The sequence below is a fragment of the Dermochelys coriacea genome, chromosome 1 (assembly GCF_009764565.3).
Source record: "Dermochelys coriacea isolate rDerCor1 chromosome 1, rDerCor1.pri.v4, whole genome shotgun sequence".
NCBI classification, from domain to species: Eukaryota; Metazoa; Chordata; order Testudines; family Dermochelyidae; genus Dermochelys; species Dermochelys coriacea.
Genome location: NC_050068.2, coordinates 346,206,508 through 346,225,314, shown reverse-complemented (window position 1 = coordinate 346,225,314; position 18,807 = coordinate 346,206,508). Strand labels below are relative to the sequence as shown.

At 41.0% G+C, this 18,807-nt stretch overlaps 1 protein-coding gene and 1 long non-coding RNA gene across 5 annotated transcripts in view; both read left to right on the top strand.

Moving 5' to 3' along the window:
- The window catches only part of CHCHD3 (coiled-coil-helix-coiled-coil-helix domain containing 3), a 273,302-nt gene that overhangs the window by 121,843 nt on the left and 132,652 nt on the right, over nt 1-18,807 (top strand). The window lies entirely within an intron of this gene.
- LOC122456946 overlaps nt 6,387-18,807 on the top strand; it is a 36,596-nt gene continuing 24,175 nt past the window's right edge. Inside the window, exons 1-2 of the long non-coding RNA XR_006276140.1 lie at nt 6,387-7,401; nt 7,487-7,699. This is a non-coding gene — a long non-coding RNA (uncharacterized LOC122456946). The remainder of the gene's footprint in view (nt 7,402-7,486; nt 7,700-18,807) is intronic.

The window sequence follows — 18,807 nt, the reverse complement described above, 5'->3', positions numbered from 1 at the left end:
TTTTTACTTGTGGTTTGTTGCAAGTTCTATTTGGATGGACATTCAAATTCAAAAGTATAACATGCACCTTTTTGATTTTTTTTAATTAGTTAAATAAAGCTACCTGCAGTCTTGTCGATACACCAGGAAAGGAGTTATCAAAAAGTTTAACAAAACATGTTTTGCATTTAAAACATTTATTAAACAAAGGAAGTATTATCTTTAATTAGTGACCTGAACTCATTGGTTTTGACTGACCTATCCTTCAAGATTTTAGAAGTAGTATATCTCATCTTCTTAGTTTTATTCAGAAATTGGAAGACAAAACAACTTTTCTGCTTTTTTCAACGCCCAAGTGGTTTCATAACTTTGAATGAACTAGTTGTTGAACTAAACCATTTGAATAAACTGAACTAAAGAAAATATTCTCTTTATGCTTGCTGAAAAGCCTACTGCTGTAAAAAGGTGGCTTTGAACTTCAACCAAACTTTCTGGTTCCAGGTGCTTAGCCAATGGAGTTCCACCAGTTCAATGATGTTGACTTTCTTTAAAACTTGGAAGCAAATATATACTATTCAAATGCTATTTGTGTTTAATTTTAATGATTTTAATATATTGTAAAATGTTTAGGCCTTAACATAAGTTGTCAATTAAATATTTAATTTAAATACATTTATTTAAAAAATAAACCTTAATTTAGTTTAAATAAAAAATCAAATTTTTATTTTTAAAAAAATCGTTGATCCACCCTGTTTCCCCTGACACCCCTTCCCCATTTATTGACAAATGCAAGTTCAATGCAAGTGATATTGGGAGCCAGTGTAGTCTAATTGGTACAGATTTTGGTGGTTTCACTAATCAGCAGACGTTGGCATGGGAGGTGTCCTAACCGTCAATCTCCCCAGCAATGAAGAAGATGGACAAAAAGATACTTGATCCAATTTTTACTATTGTTCCAACTCTTCCGTGAGTGTTGAATGCAGTGAGGACCACATCTGGATGGCTGCTAAATTACATGTAGTGTCTGTAGGATTATTGTTCCTGAGAGACTTAAAAAATTGGTTTTCCAGTACGTGATGCTCCCCACTTGCGCTGCCAGCTGTGATCTGTGATGCTTAGCTTTGGGGAGAAAGATTTGGGAGAAAAAGGAGTGTGTCTAGCAATTAGGTGAATACTTCCTTCAATTCTTGTGGAATTCTATGCTTCCTTTCACATATAATACCACTCACTCCCCAACCAACATGATCTACTCTATCAATCCTGTATATTTTGTGTCCTGGTATTACTGTATCCCATTGATTATCATTGTTCTATCAAGTTTCTGTGATTCCTGTTATATCAATATTGTCATTTAATACCAGGCATTCAAGTTCACCCATCTTATTTCTGGACTTCAAGATCATATTTAAACATCTCCTTCACAGAATAGATCTTTTTTTATGTTCAGATAGGTTTTTCTGTTGTAGCAAACTTGAAATGATGTTTAGATTTACCTGTAAATTATTGGTTGACAGAAGACAGATCTTTGGACAGGGTAGCAATATCAGTGTGTTTCACATGGATACTGAAAAGGTATACATCAGAATACATTATTGCAAATGACTGTAACCCTAGATCAGCAGCTAAAATGCAGAGCCACAAGACAATGTAATGTCCAAATGACTCCGTAGTGTGTGTTTGCACCCATGCCACCCACTATAAGTTAGATAGTATATTAGGAAAAGAATCAAAACTAGCCAGACTATTCCTAGAATGTGTGTGTGTTCTGATATGACATGACATGTCTGTTTCGTCCCTCACAATCATATTTGTTCAGTGGACTATTCCTTCTCGTCTGTTGTTTTTCTTCTTTCTTTTTTATAGAATGCTTGATTTTTATATAAATAATATATAAAATGCAGACTTATCCTTTGAAGGGTTTCTTAATTTTTCCCTATCATTTGTGGGGTATTGAGGGAAATTATCAATTCAACATTGGTTTCCTGTTCCTTCATGGAACATAATATTCTCTGTAGTTTTGTGCTCTATAAGAGCTACTGGTTCTATGCAGCGATATCTAAAGTAGGGGCAGGTCTTGCCTGGGGGCAAGCATTCTGCATAAATTCCTACCCACTCATCTATTCCTTGTGATTGTAGTGTGTTCCATAGGGTATGAGGTTCTGATAAGAAATTTTTTGGTGTTCCTGGTGGCCGCTCTGATAACTTTTCTAAGCCGGAGTCCCACCATCCTGGGGCTGAAGTCCAGAGCTGGAGCCCAGAGGCTGGAGCCGGGGAGGGCTAAAGTCCAGAGCCCGCTGCCAGAGCCCCACGACGGGGGGTGAGGATGGGGAGCCAGGGAGATAGGGTCACTGAAGCCAGAAGCCCCCCAGCCAGAGCCCCAGTGAGCTGAAGCCTGAAGTCCACTCCTGAAGCCCCTCTGTCCCTGGGAACGTAGGTCGGGAAGTCATTGGTTGCCTGCGGAGTTGAAGGTTCCTCCCCTGCTGAGTGCACACCCCAGCCCCATGTATCTGCCGATGTGCTTCCTGGACCCCCCAAGAGGTTGTGTGGTACATGGCACTGATTCCCTGCTGATGGCGCCAGCAAACACCAGTGTAGTGCATTCAGGAGCAACAGATGGATGCTGTAGGGAGGGGCTGCTGCTTTGCCCCCCATCTCTGCCCAGGAGGCTGTTCTGGCTGCAGAAACATCCCCTGGTGGCCACATGAAGCCATAGTGGCCGCATTTGAGAAACACTGGGTTAGGCAGTTAGTGATCCTGATCCCAAGGGAAATTGAAGTAGATTATCGTGATGTGATCTTTATCCCCAAAATCATGACTAACTGCTGCTGTCCAAGTTGTGTTGGAGTGTTCCTCAAATTTCAGAAGGGTTTGCCGTCATCCTGCAGTTTGTTTGAAGGCCACACAATTCCACAGAGTAGTTCACTGCAGGATACTACTATGTCACCTTAAGAAAATAACATTTACAGGTACCGTAACAAATTTTCTCAAGATCGTAGTTGATAGAATGATATAGAAAATTGTTGTATCTGTCATAATTCTAAATGGATAGAATATACTGCTGAGTGTGGAACTGACCATACAAAAAAAATCACAACTTGTACTAATAGCGAGAAAAGAAATCCATTTTATACTTCATTAAACTGTACCACATCATAAATAATTTATGCTCAACCTTGCTCTGTTCTGTATCAAAGTGGATAAACTAGTTATTTTAGGCACATTTTAATGAATGTAATGGTTTTCCTGACTCTTTTGTTTCTTTAAAGTGGAGATCTGTGGTTCTTGAAGTCCCATGTTCATTGTATAAATCTAAGTGGATGAAATAAGAGATTTTTTTAAAAAAATATTGGTTTATTGGTTCCTTGAAGCTAGTTATTCCATTGTAAATAGTTAATACATGGGCGACTTAGAATGTGTCAGAATTGTTACATTTATTTATGCAATGGTTGTATATCTAAAATTCAATTTCTCAATGTTATTGCTATTAGCTGCAGTAAACCTATTTTACTTGTTAACACAATCTCTCTAAAAGTGTGAGAAGGTCTTTACAGAACAAAAAGTAGATATGGTCCTTACCACCAAAAAGTTTAACTGTGTTACTCAGCTGTTCATCTTTCTTCAATGGCTAAATTGAATACCATCAGCTTTCTCCCCACTGTTGTGCAGTGTGCTGTGCCATGAGACCTCCCTCCATCCCTCAGATAGTTGTATTTCAGTGCTGCTGGGGTGTGTGGGTGTGCGTAATATAACTTATTAAATCCTTCAGGTTGCTCAGGAAGAATATAAGAACGGCCATACTGGGTCAGACCAAAGGTCCATCTAGCCCAGTATATTGTCTTCTGACAGTGGTCAATGCCAGGTGCTTCAGAGGGAATGAACAGAATAGGTAATCATCAAGCGATCCATCCCCTGTCGCTCATTCCCAGCTTCTGGCAAACAGAGGCTAGGGACACCTAGAGATTCTTCATAAATATATAGTATTTATTATATTTAAACAGCATTGATACTTGCTTACTGTTCTGAATGTTGTTGTTTCAAAACCATCCCTTTTGATATGTTAACCACTAGATTTGAAAAATCCTATCACAACCTTCCCCACTAGGTCCCCATAAAACTCATCATATTTTGAATATGCATTAGTGGGTGTTGATAGTAAAGCATTACAGATACCAGTTAATTTAACACCCAAACAATAATTAAAATGTTCTGGATTTAAATGGAGAGACTGAATATTTAATTTTCTTCTAAAGTATTACACATCCATTGGATTTTTTTTTCACTGTCATTGCCCTTTCACTAAAGCATCTCCATATTTTCCATATTTATATTTAATTCTGGATTTTAAGAATACAGACTTTATAAAAAATTTAAGTTCAAACTGTATGGTGCTAGTATAGTCCTTTGATTTAGGAACTGTCCTCTGACAAATTAGTGATCATTCCCTTTATATAGTACACTGCAGAAACAGCAACCACCCTATTAAATCTTAATCAATAACAATGTTTTGCTAATTACAGGAGCGAGTTTATATATTGGATAAATTGCTGTTTGTAAATGTTGAATTATATTAACTAAAACAGCTAATTACCAGCAGCAGAATAAACATAAGGTTTGCTAAAAGCTACCATCCGTAGCTTGAAGCAGTCTCTGCTGCCTAATATTTCAGTCAATATGGAAAATAAGGTAATGACATTATAACTACATTTATAATGCAGGCAATTTCTTCAAAAATGCATGCAAGTATTATTATTTTACTCGGAGTCTGTGAAATATGATTTATTTAATGCAGTTCAGCCCCCATAGTATTAAGACATAATTGAGATGAGGAAAAGAATTGCATGAAGTCAAAGTATGGTATGTGAATCATCGTTTAAATTGTGTATAATTTTAAGGCACTTAGGGGAATTGTGAAATGTATATAATGCATCCTTAGGTTTGAAAAAGGTTTTGAGAACAATAGTCCAGTTTTTTGGAACTTCTTATCATTTTAAACTGGGATTGTTTTTATTATTATGTAAATGAAAGTCATGGCCAATGTGAATGAGCATAAATCCGCAAATCACATGTCCATTTCATGTGATTAAAAGCTTGAGATCCAGATCTGTTAAAACAGGGACATTTATATTGTGTGTTCAGTAAAATTGGAGAGAAAATGTATAATTTGGATAATGTATGCATATAAACTATGTAACTGGATGAGTGACAACAGCAGAAATGTAGCCAGCATACTTAGATGGGAATCATTTAAATGATTCTTGGAATTTTGATGATTATTGCTTTCAAAAGACTGAAAATCACTGGTCTCGGCTTTATAGTTTAATTACTTGCTAAACAATTGCTAGTGATTTCCCTAAATCACAAGGCTTCCACTAAATCACAAGGCTTCCAAACAAATAACATCAGTAACTGCAGCTATGCCTGAACAATTCCAATTTTCTTGACAATGGCTACCAAACTGTTTAGTTTGACATAAACTGTTAGCTGAAGAGAAAGCAGTAGTACAGTAGCTTCAAGTATGTGTTTTGGTCTAGGGCTAAAAAGTGGAGCTTTCTACTAATACACAAGTCTACAGCAAGATTAGTTTTAGCGTATTTCAACATGACAATAAGAAATGTTATTTGTGCTTTGCTTTTTTAAAATGTCTCTGCTTAATACAGATAAGAAACTTTTTGTCCATTTTTGCATAATGTGTAATAATTAAACATCTGCTGGCAGAACTGAGTTGATGCCTTTAGGGCATCTCTAGTTTTTTCTTTCTTAACCAACAGGTTTATGATGCAAATAGATTAATAAACCCCCAGGAGCCTAAATCACAAAAATCATAAAAAAAACTGCACATAATTTGACACAGTTGGGTACAGCTGAGCGTCTGTTCTTCGTAAAGACCCAGAGCTGAGTAGGAATGGAATCTGAACTACTTTTCATCATTATTGTTCAGGGCATTGGATGGATGAAAGGAGAAAACTGCATTTGCCCTGGCTGAACTTGTTCTCATTGTGGCAGTTCACTTTATTACTTGGTTTGTCATTGTTGGTCTTTTGCCAGTATTCAAATACAGACTACATAATTCCATAAGACTTTTTTGATATCCTTAACCTCAGAATACTTGGGTGTTGTCTACAAGGTTGGGTGGTACTCACTACGGGGGTATGATTTCTAAAACGAACTAATGTGTTCTTCATTAATTGGTCCATTGTTCTTCATTAATTGGTCCATGTAGACCAAGCTGGTGCACATTAAAGGTTCCCTACAGCATTTAAATGTAGTGCTTGAACAGTACTCTGTTAAAATGTACTAGGGAAACTTTAGTGTGTACCAGCCGGGTCCATAATATGCAACACATTTAGTGTGCTTTAGAAATCACACCCCTGTAGTGTGCGCTGCTTCGCCATATAGACAAACCCTGGGTTTAATATGTCATCTTTCAAACAACTGAAAATAATAAGGCCAGCAAATCACATTTGTTTTCACATTGTTTGGTTAATTAGAAAACAAGGTCAGGATGAATAAATATATGAAAGGAGTTGCTACAGTCTGTTTCTTCCTCCCTTCTTTTCTTTCTGTACAATGGGATTGATACTTCCCAAACACCATTGCCAAGGGGATTTGTGAGGATTGATTAAAGCAGTTTGAAAATAAGGCCTATATATATATATATATATATATATATATATATATATATGTTCAAATTGATAGTTATAAATACCTTTTTTTAAGCTTTCATATAATGACTCTTGTCTAGAGGGCTTTCAAAGAGCTTTTGTAAGATAAATATAAAATTACCTGTATTTCTCATTGCTGTCACCAACGAAATTCATCTCCAGAGATGGAATGTGGTAGCAATTTACAGCGCTTAGTAATATTACAGAAGAGTTAAATACTGGATGTGAATGAAGTAGTAGTTTTTATATTGATTTAATAAGTACTGACAGTGTGTTTGGTGCTCTGCAAGACAGAAAGCTAAAGATGAAAGTATTCAGTATGAAAGTTCAGGAGGAAATTAAGTAAGGAGAGTGTTAGCTACTTGAATAGGAACATGGTCAGGATGTTGAATTTAACAACTATAATCTACGGTTTTATGTGGAACTTTAATGACTCCAAAGAGTCATTCTGGAAAAGCACTTGCAATGCACAGTGCCATCTAACACCATTTTAGCCCTGATGCAGAGTGAAGACAGCTACCTACTCAGTCACCATGACTGTTTCTGGCAGCAAGTCTGAGTTTTCCTGGAGGTCTCCCACAAGCTAAACAGAATCAGGGGTTGAAGTTGATGAGGTCACAGGCTGAAGTAGTATGTTCTCTGCTGATATGTTAGAACTAATACATTGCTGAAACCAATGAGAGGAAGCTTCTTTCTTGGAGGGTAAAATTCACACACTCTTTTTATTGTCCTTATGGAAAAATGTCTCATTTTGTTAAAGGTAACAGTACTATACCTTTCGATTTAGACTGTTTTTGACTCTATTCTGCTTCCTTCAGTCCTCTATTTCCTCTTTATTTCCACAGATGTCGGGCTTTTCCCTTCTTGCTTGACCTGGAGATCTAAGATTCATTGGCACAGAGCACCCAGAAAGTTTTCTAATTGGCAAAAATATAACCTGGTAGCAATAGGTTGCTTTTTCAGTTTCCTAATTGGCCGCAAGGGTTGCCAGTAAAACTGGTTGGGTTTGATTGATGGAAAGATTGTGTTGTTTGCAAAGTCTTCATCTCATCTACAAGGTTAGATAATTTAAAAAACAAAATTAACCCCCCCACTATACCTTGCCACATACACAGAAGTTCTTTAGGAAAATCAGTTTCTTAATCATTAAGGAGTACTTATAGTGTTATATGAAGATACCTTGAGTTACAAGGAAAAACTTAAAGATATTGTGCTATTTTTAACTTTCAGCTGTATGCAGTGTTGTTGTAGCTGTGTCAGTCCCAGGATATTAGAGAGACTTTATTCTTGTGTCGACCTCTGGTGGTGGGGGGACCCCTCTGGACAAGGGTATGTCTGACTCTCTGGGCTTCAAGAAGTGTCACATTTGCAGCGAGGCAATCCTGATCACAGACAAGCATTCCCAGTGCATTCGTTGCATCGGTGAGGGCCAATCCAACAGAAGTGTTCCATCTGCCAGCAGCTCTGACTGAGATCCTGCAGGGACAGAACGCTCTGCCTGAAAAAATAAGGGAGGCGGCCCTCCTACCCCAGTCCTCTGGCTGGCATGAGTCTTTCCCTCAACCTTTGATTTCAAAGGATAGCAGGACGGACCAGGGACTCTTCTCACAAGTCTTAACTATCTTGAGTAGTTTAGTACCATCTGCACATTTTGCCACCTGTTTATCCCTTTTTCCAGATCATTTATAAATATGTTGAACAGTACTAGTCCCAGAACAGACCCCTAGGAGACACCACTATTTACCTCTCTCCATTCTGAAAACTGACCATTTATACCTACCGTTTGTTCGTAACCGATCCATGAGAGGATCTTGTGTCTTCTCCCATGACAGCTTACTTTGCTCAAAAGCCTTTGGTGAGGAACCTTCTGAAAGGATTTCTGAAAATCTAAGTACACTATATCCACTGGATCCCCTTGGTCCACATGCTTGTTGACCCCCTCAAAGAATTCTAGTAGATTGGTGAGGCATGATTTCCCTTTACTAAAGCCATGTTGACTCTTCCTCAACAAGGTGAATTAAAGTGTATTAGTTATGTAAAATCCATTTGTAAAGTTCTTTTTGTGCTGCATACTTAAATGCTAAGTTACTATTAGAGTGGTTTGCTCTTTGTCTAGATAAAAATGCTGAGGGCTGATTGTAACATCCCATGTAAAAATAACCTGTAAAAGGTGGATATTTGATAAATAGTAATATTAAAAAAAAGGCTGCCAGTCAAATTATGTATGGTAAAGTATTGAAATGAATGGCCGCTGTTGAAACAAATGGTGGATTTATTAATGTAATCTTCATGTACAGAATATCCTTTCAAATGTTGCCATGCAGGTGGGCAGTCTGTCGTCACTGAAGGTTTGACACCAAGGTATTGAATATTCTCTATGTCCATTCCTTTCAGAGAACATTTACGGGCTCTGCATTCTCCAGGAGATGCTTAGCACCTCAGTATCAAGCCCTAATTAGCCATTTTTAAAACCAAAAGTTCTACTCTGTTCTTAGCATCTCTACTGGGATTGCCAACTAAGTTGCTAGTTAATGCTAGGTGTAGTAGTGATGTGGACTCCTTTTCATGAGGAGCAGCACCGGAGCTGAAATATTGCTTTCATTTAGGCAAAGCTCCTGTCAGATTCTAACTTTTTTGATCATTATTGATGTGGGCTGGATTTAAACTGTCCATTTAGAGATGGAAGGCTTCATATTCCATTACTTGTTTCATCTCATCTCCCTACCTGGCTCCATCCCATATCCCTTAGGGGTTCTGTTTGGTGTTTGCCTTAGCAGCATTCCTAGCTCCTATCTGCTTGGAATCTCACAACTGCATCAGTACTTTAATATTAAATATTCATTGTTTCTATGTTTTGTCAGAAAGTGCTGGTGCTAATACCTAATTTTAGAGGCTATGAGATGGGGAATCGGCAGGGGTGAAAGAGAGAAGCATTGTGGAAAACAAATCAAAACTGTGTCTTCTACTAGTTTTTTTTAATTTCCTATTGATATGTGTAAAGGAAAAAAAGAATTTTAAAGTAGAAGTCTTGCAGTTCCCCATAGCAGAAAAACCCACATGTTTAGCTATAATATAATATACTACTAATATAATACTCGCAAAATATAGATATTTCGGCAATCACTGTCTTTAGTAGACTTTTTACTTTGAAGTTCAGGCCCTGTGTAGTCCAAGAAGAGTGAAAAGGATAAGGACTTAGAATAGCTTGAATTTGAAAAGAAAGGGGTGGTTTTTAAACAATAAAAGGAACTGCTAACTGACAGTGTAGAGAAGAAGGCATTCAAATGTAGTGGGCTCAATCATGGGCTCATAAATTACTGTATGTCTTTGAAGAGTCAGCTGCTCTCCTTGCACAGGCAGTATTTATTTTGATTTTTTTTTAAAAAAAAAAAAGTGCCCATCCAGTGCTCTGGGTAATCTTTGAAGATGACCCCTCTTTCTTTATCTTTGAAGTTTATGGACAAGTGCCTAACATAAGGAAAGGGGTTGAGGGAGAGAAGAAACTTATATGGGGCAGCCATTTTGAGAGTTGACTGAGTCTGAGATACGTATGTCTAGTCGGGCAGTGCTGTGTATATAAAAATGTGTTGGTTTTATTTTTTTTAATTCATGTTTGTGGCTATTAATGTGCATTTAAATTTTAAAATGTATTTTTGATCTGGCCCCCTGATAACACATTTTGTGTTGCAGATAAAAACTGATTTGAGGTTGAGGGCTGAATGTCCAGGAAGGGTAACTATCTTCTTCAAACTTAGGGATGAGACACAAGACAGTAGCCCTATGTCAAGGAGTGCAGGGTTGCATACACTTATAAAAGTACAGTAACTCAAGGCCAATGTTGGACAAATCGAGCGTTTCCTCTTTCTCAAAATATCTCCCTCAGTGTCTTCACACACCTTTTGTTTTATATGGGGTAAGCCACATGATAACCCTTATGGCAGGTAAACAATCATCCAGTGCTACCTGCTAGGTTCTCTAAACAGGAAAGGAATGAAGCTACTCAAGAATGAACCATTGATCTTCACTAGATCTGCAATATTGTATTCAATGTGGCACCTTAGAGACTAACAAATTTATTAGAGCATAAGCTTTCGTGAGCTACAGCTCACTTCATCGGATGCATTTGGTGGAAAAAGCAGAGGAGAGATTTATATACACACACACACAGAGAACATGAAACAATGGGTTTATCATACACACTGTAAGGAGAGTGATCACTTAAGATGAGCCATCACCAGCAGCAGGGGGGGGAAGGAGGAAAACCTTTCATGGTGACAAGCAGGTAGGCTAATTCCAGCAGTTAACAAGAATATCAGAGGAACAGTGGGGGGTGGGGTGGGAGGGAGAAATACCATGGGGAAATAGTTTTACTTTGTGTAATGACTCATCCATTCCCAGTCTCTATTCAAGCCTAAGTTAATTGTATCCAGTTTGCAAATTAATTCCAATTCAGCAGTCTCTCGTTGGAGTCTGTTTTTGAAGCTTTTTTGTTGAAGTATAGCCACTCTTAGGTCTGTGATCGAGTGACCAGAGAGATTGAAGTGTTCTCCAACTGGTTTTTGAATGTTATAATTCTTGACGTCTGATTTGTGTCCATTCATTCTTTTACGTAGAGACTGTCCAGTTTGGCCAATGTACATGGCAGAGGGGCATTGCTGGCACATGATGGCATATATCACATTGGTAGATGCGCAGGTGAACGAGCCTCTGATGGTGTGGCTGATGTGATTAGGCCCTATGATGGTATCCCCTGAATAGATATGTGGACAGAGTTGGCAACGGGCTTTGTTGCAAGGATAGGTTCCTGGGTTAGTGGTTCTGTTGTGTGGTGTGTGGTTGCTGGTGAGTATTTGCTTCAGATTGGGGGGCTGTCTGTAAGCAAGGACTGGTCTGTCTCCCAAGATCTGAGAGAGCGATGGCTCGTCCTTCAGGATAGGTTGTAGATCCTTGATGATGCGTTGGAGGGGTTTTAGTTGGGGGCTGAAGGTGATGGCTAGTGGCGTTCTGTTGTTTTCTTTGTTGGGCCTGTCCTGTAGTAGGTGACTTCTGGGTACTCTTCTGGCTCTGTCAATCTGTTTCTTCACTTCAGCAGGTGGGTACTGTAGTTGTAGGAATGCATGATAGAGATCTTGTAGGTGTTTGTCTCTGTCTGAGGGGTTGGAGCAAATGCGGTTATATCGTAGCGCTTGGCTGTAGACAATGGATCGAGTGGTATGATCTGGATGAAAGCTAGAGGCATGTAGGTAGGAATATCGGTCAGTAGGTTTCCGATATAGGGTGGTGTTTATGTGACCATCGCTTATTAGCACCGTAGTGTCCAGGAAGTGGATCTCTTGTGTGGACTGGTCCAGGCTGAGGTTGATGGTGGGATGGAAATTGTTGAAATCATGGTGGAATGCCTCAAGAGCTTCTTTTCCATGGGTCCAGATGATGAAGATGTCATCAATGTAGCGCAAGTAGAGTAGGGGCATTAGGGAACGAGAGCTGAGGAAGCGTTGTTCTAAGTCAGCCATAAAAATGTTGGCATACTGTGGGGCCATGCGGGTACCCATCGCAGTGCCGCTGATTTGAAGGTATACATTGTCACCAAATGTGAAATAGTTATGGGTCAGGACAAAGTCACAAAGTTCTGCCACCAGGTTAGCCGTGACAGTATCGGGGATACTGTTCCTGACGGCTTGTAGTCCATCTTTGTGTGGAATGTTGGTGTAGAGGGCTTCTACATCCATAGTGGCTAGGATGGTGTTTTTAGGAAGATCACCAATGGACTGTAGTTTCCTCAGGAAATCGGTGGTGTCTCGAAGATAGCTGGGAGTGCTGGTAACGAAGGGCCTGAGGAGGGAGTCTACATAGCCAGACAATCCTGCTGTCAGGGTGCCAATGCCTGAGATGATGGGGCGTCCAGGATTTCCAGGTTTATGGATCTTGGGTAGCAGATAGAATACCCCAGGTCCTGGCTCCAGGGGTGTGTCTGTGCGGATTTGTTCTTGTGCTTTTTCAGGGAGTTTCTTGAGCAAATGCTGTAGTTTCTTTTGGTAACTCTCAGTGGGATCAGAGGGTAATGGCTTGTAGAAAGTGGTGTTGGAGAGCTGCCTAGTAGCCTCTTGTTCATACTCTGACCTATTCATGATGACGACAGCACCTCCTTTGTCAGCCTTTTTGATTATGATGTCAGAGTTGTTTCTGAGGCTGTGGATGGCACTGTGTTCTGCATGGCTGAGGTTATGGGGTAAGCGATGCTGCTTTTCCACAATTTCAGCTCGTGCACGTCGGCGGAAGCAGTCTATGTAGAAATCCAGGCTGCTGTTTCGACCTTCAGGAGGAGTCCACCTAGAATCCTTCTTTTTGTAGTGTTGGCAGGAAGGTCTCTGTGGGTTAATATGTTGGTCAGAGGTGTGTTGGAAATATTCCTTGAGTCTGAGACGTCGAAAATAGGATTCTAGGTCACCACAGAACTGTATCATGTTCGTGGGGGTGGAGGGGCAAAAGGAGAGGCCCCGAGATAGGACAGATTCTTCCGCTGGGCTAAGAGTATAGTTGGATAGATTAACAATATTGCTGGGTGGGTTACGGGAACCATTGTTGTGGCCCCTTGTGGCATATAGTAGTTTAGATAGCTTAGTGTCCTTTTTCTTTTGTAGAGAATCAAAGTGTGTTTTGTAAATGGCTTGTCTAGTTTTTGTAAAGTCCAGCCACGAGGAAGTTTGTGTGGAAGGTTGGTTCTTTATGAGAGTATCCAGTTTTGAGAGCTCATTCTTAATCTTTCCCTGTTTGCTGTAGAGGATGTTGATCAGGTGGTTCCGCAGTTTCCTTGAAAGTGTGTGGCACAAGCTGTCAGCATAGTCTGTGTGGTATGTAGATTGTAATGGATTTTTTACCTTCAGTCCTTTCGGTATGATGTCCATCTGTTTGCATTTGGAGAGGAAGATGATGTCTGTCTGTATCTGTGCGAGTTTTTTCATGAAGTTGACAGATTTCCACTCTATACGGCTAAATTCAGTGCCTTGCATAATCACAGGTTTCAGAGTAGCAGCCGTGTTAGTCTGTATTCGCAAAAAGAAAAGGAGTACGTGTGGCACCTTAGAGACTAACAAATTTATTAGAGCATAAGCTTTCGTGAGCTACAGCTCACTTCATCGGATGCATTTGGTGGAAAAAGCAGAGGAGAGATTTATATACACACACACACAGAGAACATGAAACAATGGGTTTATCATACACACTGTAAGGAGAGTGATCACTTAAGATGAGCCATCACCAGCAGCAGGGGGGGGAAGGAGGAAAACCTTTCATGGTGACAAGCAGGTAGGCTAATTCCAGCAGTTAACAAGAATATCAGAGGAACAGTGGGGGGTGGGGTGGGAGGGAGAAATACCATGGGGAAATAGTTTTACTTTGTGTAATGACTCATCCATTCCCAGTCTCTATTCAAGCCTAAGTTAATTGTATCCAGTTTGCAAATTAATTCCAATTCAGCAGTCTCTCGTTGGAGTCTGTTTTTGAAGCTTTTTTGTTGAAGTATAGCCACTCTTAGGTCTGTGATCGAGTGACCAGAGAGATTGAAGTGTTCTCCAACTGGTTTTTGAATGTTATAATTCTTGACGTCTGATTTGTGTCCATTCATTCTTTTACGTAGAGACTGTCCAGTTTGGCCAATGTACATGGCAGAGGGGCATTGCTGGCACATGATGGCATATATCACATTGGTAGATGCGCAGGTGAACGAGCCTCTGATGGTGTGGCTGATGTGATTAGGCCCTATGATGGTATCCCCTGAATAGATATGTGGACAGAGTTGGCAACGGGCTTTGTTGCAAGGATAGGTTCCTGGGTTAGTGGTTCTGTTGTGTGGTGTGTGGTTGCTGGTGAGTATTTGCTTCAGATTGGGGGGCTGTCTGTAAGCAAGGACTGGTCTGTCTCCCAAGATCTGAGAGAGCGATGGCTCGTCCTTCAGGATAGGTTGTAGATCCTTGATGATGCGTTGGAGGGGTTTTAGTTGGGGGCTGAAGGTGATGGCTAGTGGCGTTCTGTTGTTTTCTTTGTTGGGCCTGTCCTGTAGTAGGTGACTTCTGGGTACTCTTCTGGCTCTGTCAATCTGTTTCTTCACTTCAGCAGGTGGGTACTGTAGTTGTAGGAATGCATGATAGAGATCTTGTAGGTGTTTGTCTCTGTCTGAGGGGTTGGAGCAAATGCGGTTATATCGTAGCGCTTGGCTGTAGACAATGGATCGAGTGGTATGATCTGGATGAAAGCTAGAGGCATGTAGGTAGGAATATCGGTCAGTAGGTTTCCGATATAGGGTGGTGTTTATGTGACCATCGCTTATTAGCACCGTAGTGTCCAGGAAGTGGATCTCTTGTGTGGACTGGTCCAGGCTGAGGTTGATGGTGGGATGGAAATTGTTGAAATCATGGTGGAATGCCTCAAGAGCTTCTTTTCCATGGGTCCAGATGATGAAGATGTCATCAATGTAGCGCAAGTAGAGTAGGGGCATTATATCTATTCAGGGGATACCATCATAGGGCCTAATCACATCAGCCACACCATCAGAGGCTCGTTCACCTGCGCATCTACCAATGTGATATATGCCATCATGTGCCAGCAATGCCCCTCTGCCATGTACATTGGCCAAACTGGACAGTCTCTACGTAAAAGAATGAATGGACACAAATCAGACGTCAAGAATTATAACATTCAAAAACCAGTTGGAGAACACTTCAATCTCTCTGGTCACTCGATCACAGACCTAAGAGTGGCTATACTTCAACAAAAAAGCTTCAAAAACAGACTCCAACGAGAGACTGCTGAATTGGAATTAATTTGCAAACTGGATACAATTAACTTAGGCTTGAATAGAGACTGGGAATGGATGAGTCATTACACAAAGTAAAACTATTTCCCCATGGTATTTCTCCCTCCCACCCCACCCCCCACTGTTCCTCTGATATTCTTGTTAACTGCTGGAATTAGCCTACCTGCTTGTCACCATGAAAGGTTTTCCTCCTTCCCCCCCCTGCTGCTGGTGATGGCTCATCTTAAGTGATCACTCTCCTTACAGTGTGTATGATAAACCCATTGTTTCATGTTCTCTGTGTGTGTGTGTATATAAATCTCTCCTCTGCTTTTTCCACCAAATGCATCCGATGAAGTGAGCTGTAGCTCACGAAAGCTTATGCTCTAATAAATTTGTTAGTCTCTAAGGTGCCACACGTACTCCTTTTCTTTTTGCGAATACAGACTAACACGGCTGCTACTCTGAAACCTGTGATTATGCAAGGCACTGAATTTAGCCGTATAGAGTGGAAATCTGTCAACTTCATGAAAAAACTCGCACAGATACAGACAGACATCATCTTCCTCTCCAAATGCAAACAGATGGACATCATACCGAAAGGACTGAAGGTAAAAAATCCATTACAATCTACATACCACACAGACTATGCTGACAGCTTGTGCCACACACTTTCAAGGAAACTGCGGAACCACCTGATCAACATCCTCTACAGCAAACAGGGAAAGATTAAGAATGAGCTCTCAAAACTGGATACTCTCATAAAGAACCAACCTTCCACACAAACTTCCTCGTGGCTGGACTTTACAAAAACTAGACAAGCCATTTACAAAACACACTTTGATTCTCTACAAAAGAAAAAGGACACTAAGCTATCTAAACTACTATATGCCACAAGGGGCCACAACAATGGTTCCCGTAACCCACCCAGCAATATTGTTAATCTATCCAACTATACTCTTAGCCCAGCGGAAGAATCTGTCCTATCTCGGGGCCTCTCCTTTTGCCCCTCCACCCCCACGAACATGATACAGTTCTGTGGTGACCTAGAATCCTATTTTCGACGTCTCAGACTCAAGGAATATTTCCAACACACCTCTGACCAACATATTAACCCACAGAGACCTTCCTGCCAACACTACAAAAAGAAGGATTCTAGGTGGACTCCTCCTGAAGGTCGAAACAGCAGCCTGGATTTCTACATAGACTGCTTCCGCCGACGTGCACGAGCTGAAATTGTGGAAAAGCAGCATCGCTTACCCCATAACCTCAGCCATGCAGAACACAGTGCCATCCACAGCCTCAGAAACAACTCTGACATCATAATCAAAAAGGCTGACAAAGGAGGTGCTGTCGTCATCATGAATAGGTCAGAGTATGAACAAGAGGCTACTAGGCAGCTCTCCAACACCACTTTCTACAAGCCATTACCCTCTGATCCCACTGAGAGTTACCAAAAGAAACTACAGCATTTGCTCAAGAAACTCCCTGAAAAAGCACAAGAACAAATCCGCACAGACACACCCCTGGAGCCAGGACCTGGGGTATTCTATCTGCTACCCAAGATCCATAAACCTGGAAATCCTGGACGCCCCATCATCTCAGGCATTGGCACCCTGACAGCAGGATTGTCTGGCTATGTAGACTCCCTCCTCAGGCCCTTCGTTACCAGCACTCCCAGCTATCTTCGAGACACCACCGATTTCCTGAGGAAACTACAGTCCATTGGTGATCTTCCTAAAAACACCATCCTAGCCACTATGGATGTAGAAGCCCTCTACACCAACATTCCACACAAAGATGGACTACAAGCCGTCAGGAACAGTATCCCCGATACTGTCACGGCTAACCTGGTGGCAGAACTTTGTGACTTTGTCCTGACCCATAACTATTTCACATTTGGTGACAATGTATACCTTCAAATCAGCGGCACTGCGATGGGTACCCGCATGGCCCCACAGTATGCCAACATTTTTATGGCTGACTTAGAACAACGCTTCCTCAGCTCTCGTTCCCTAATGCCCCTACTCTACTTGCGCTACATTGATGACATCTTCATCATCTGGACCCATGGAAAAGAAGCTCTTGAGGCATTCCACCATGATTTCAACAATTTCCATCCCACCATCAACCTCAGCCTGGACCAGTCCACACAAGAGATCCACTTCCTGGACACTACGGTGCTAATAAGCGATGGTCACATAAACACCACCCTATATCGGAAACCTACTGACCGATATTCCTACCTACATGCCTCTAGCTTTCATCCAGATCATACCACTCGATCCATTGTCTACAGCCAAGCGCTACGATATAACCGCATTTGCTCCAACCCCTCAGACAGAGACAAACACCTACAAGATCTCTATCATGCATTCCTACAACTACAGTACCCACCTGCTGAAGTGAAGAAACAGATTGACAGAGCCAGAAGAGTACCCAGAAGTCACCTACTACAGGACAGGCCCAACAAAGAAAACAACAGAACGCCACTAGCCATCACCTTCAGCCCCCAACTAAAACCCCTCCAACGCATCATCAAGGATCTACAACCTATCCTGAAGGACGAGCCATCGCTCTCTCAGATCTTGGGAGACAGACCAGTCCTTGCTTACAGACAGCCCCCCAATCTGAAGCAAATACTCACCAGCAACCACACACCACACAACAGAACCACTAACCCAGGAACCTATCCTTGCAACAAAGCCCGTTGCCAACTCTGTCCACATATCTATTCAGGGGATACCATCATAGGGCCTAATCACATCAGCCACACCATCAGAGGCTCGTTCACCTGCGCATCTACCAATGTGATATATGCCATCATGTGCCAGCAATGCCCCTCTGCCATGTACATTGGCCAAACTGGACAGTCTCTACGTAAAAGAATGAATGGACACAAATCAGACGTCAAGAATTATAACATTCAAAAACCAGTTGGAGAACACTTCAATCTCTCTGGTCACTCGATCACAGACCTAAGAGTGGCTATACTTCAACAAAAAAGCTTCAAAAACAGACTCCAACGAGAGACTGCTGAATTGGAATTAATTTGCAAACTGGATACAATTAACTTAGGCTTGAATAGAGACTGGGAATGGATGAGTCATTACACAAAGTAAAACTATTTCCCCATGGTATTTCTCCCTCCCACCCCACCCCCCACTGTTCCTCTGATATTCTTGTTAACTGCTGGAATTAGCCTACCTGCTTGTCACCATGAAAGGTTTTCCTCCTTCCCCCCCCTGCTGCTGGTGATGGCTCATCTTAAGTGATCACTCTCCTTACAGTGTGTATGATAAACCCATTGTTTCATGTTCTCTGTGTGTGTGTATATAAATCTCTCCTCTGCTTTTTCCACCAAATGCATCCGAT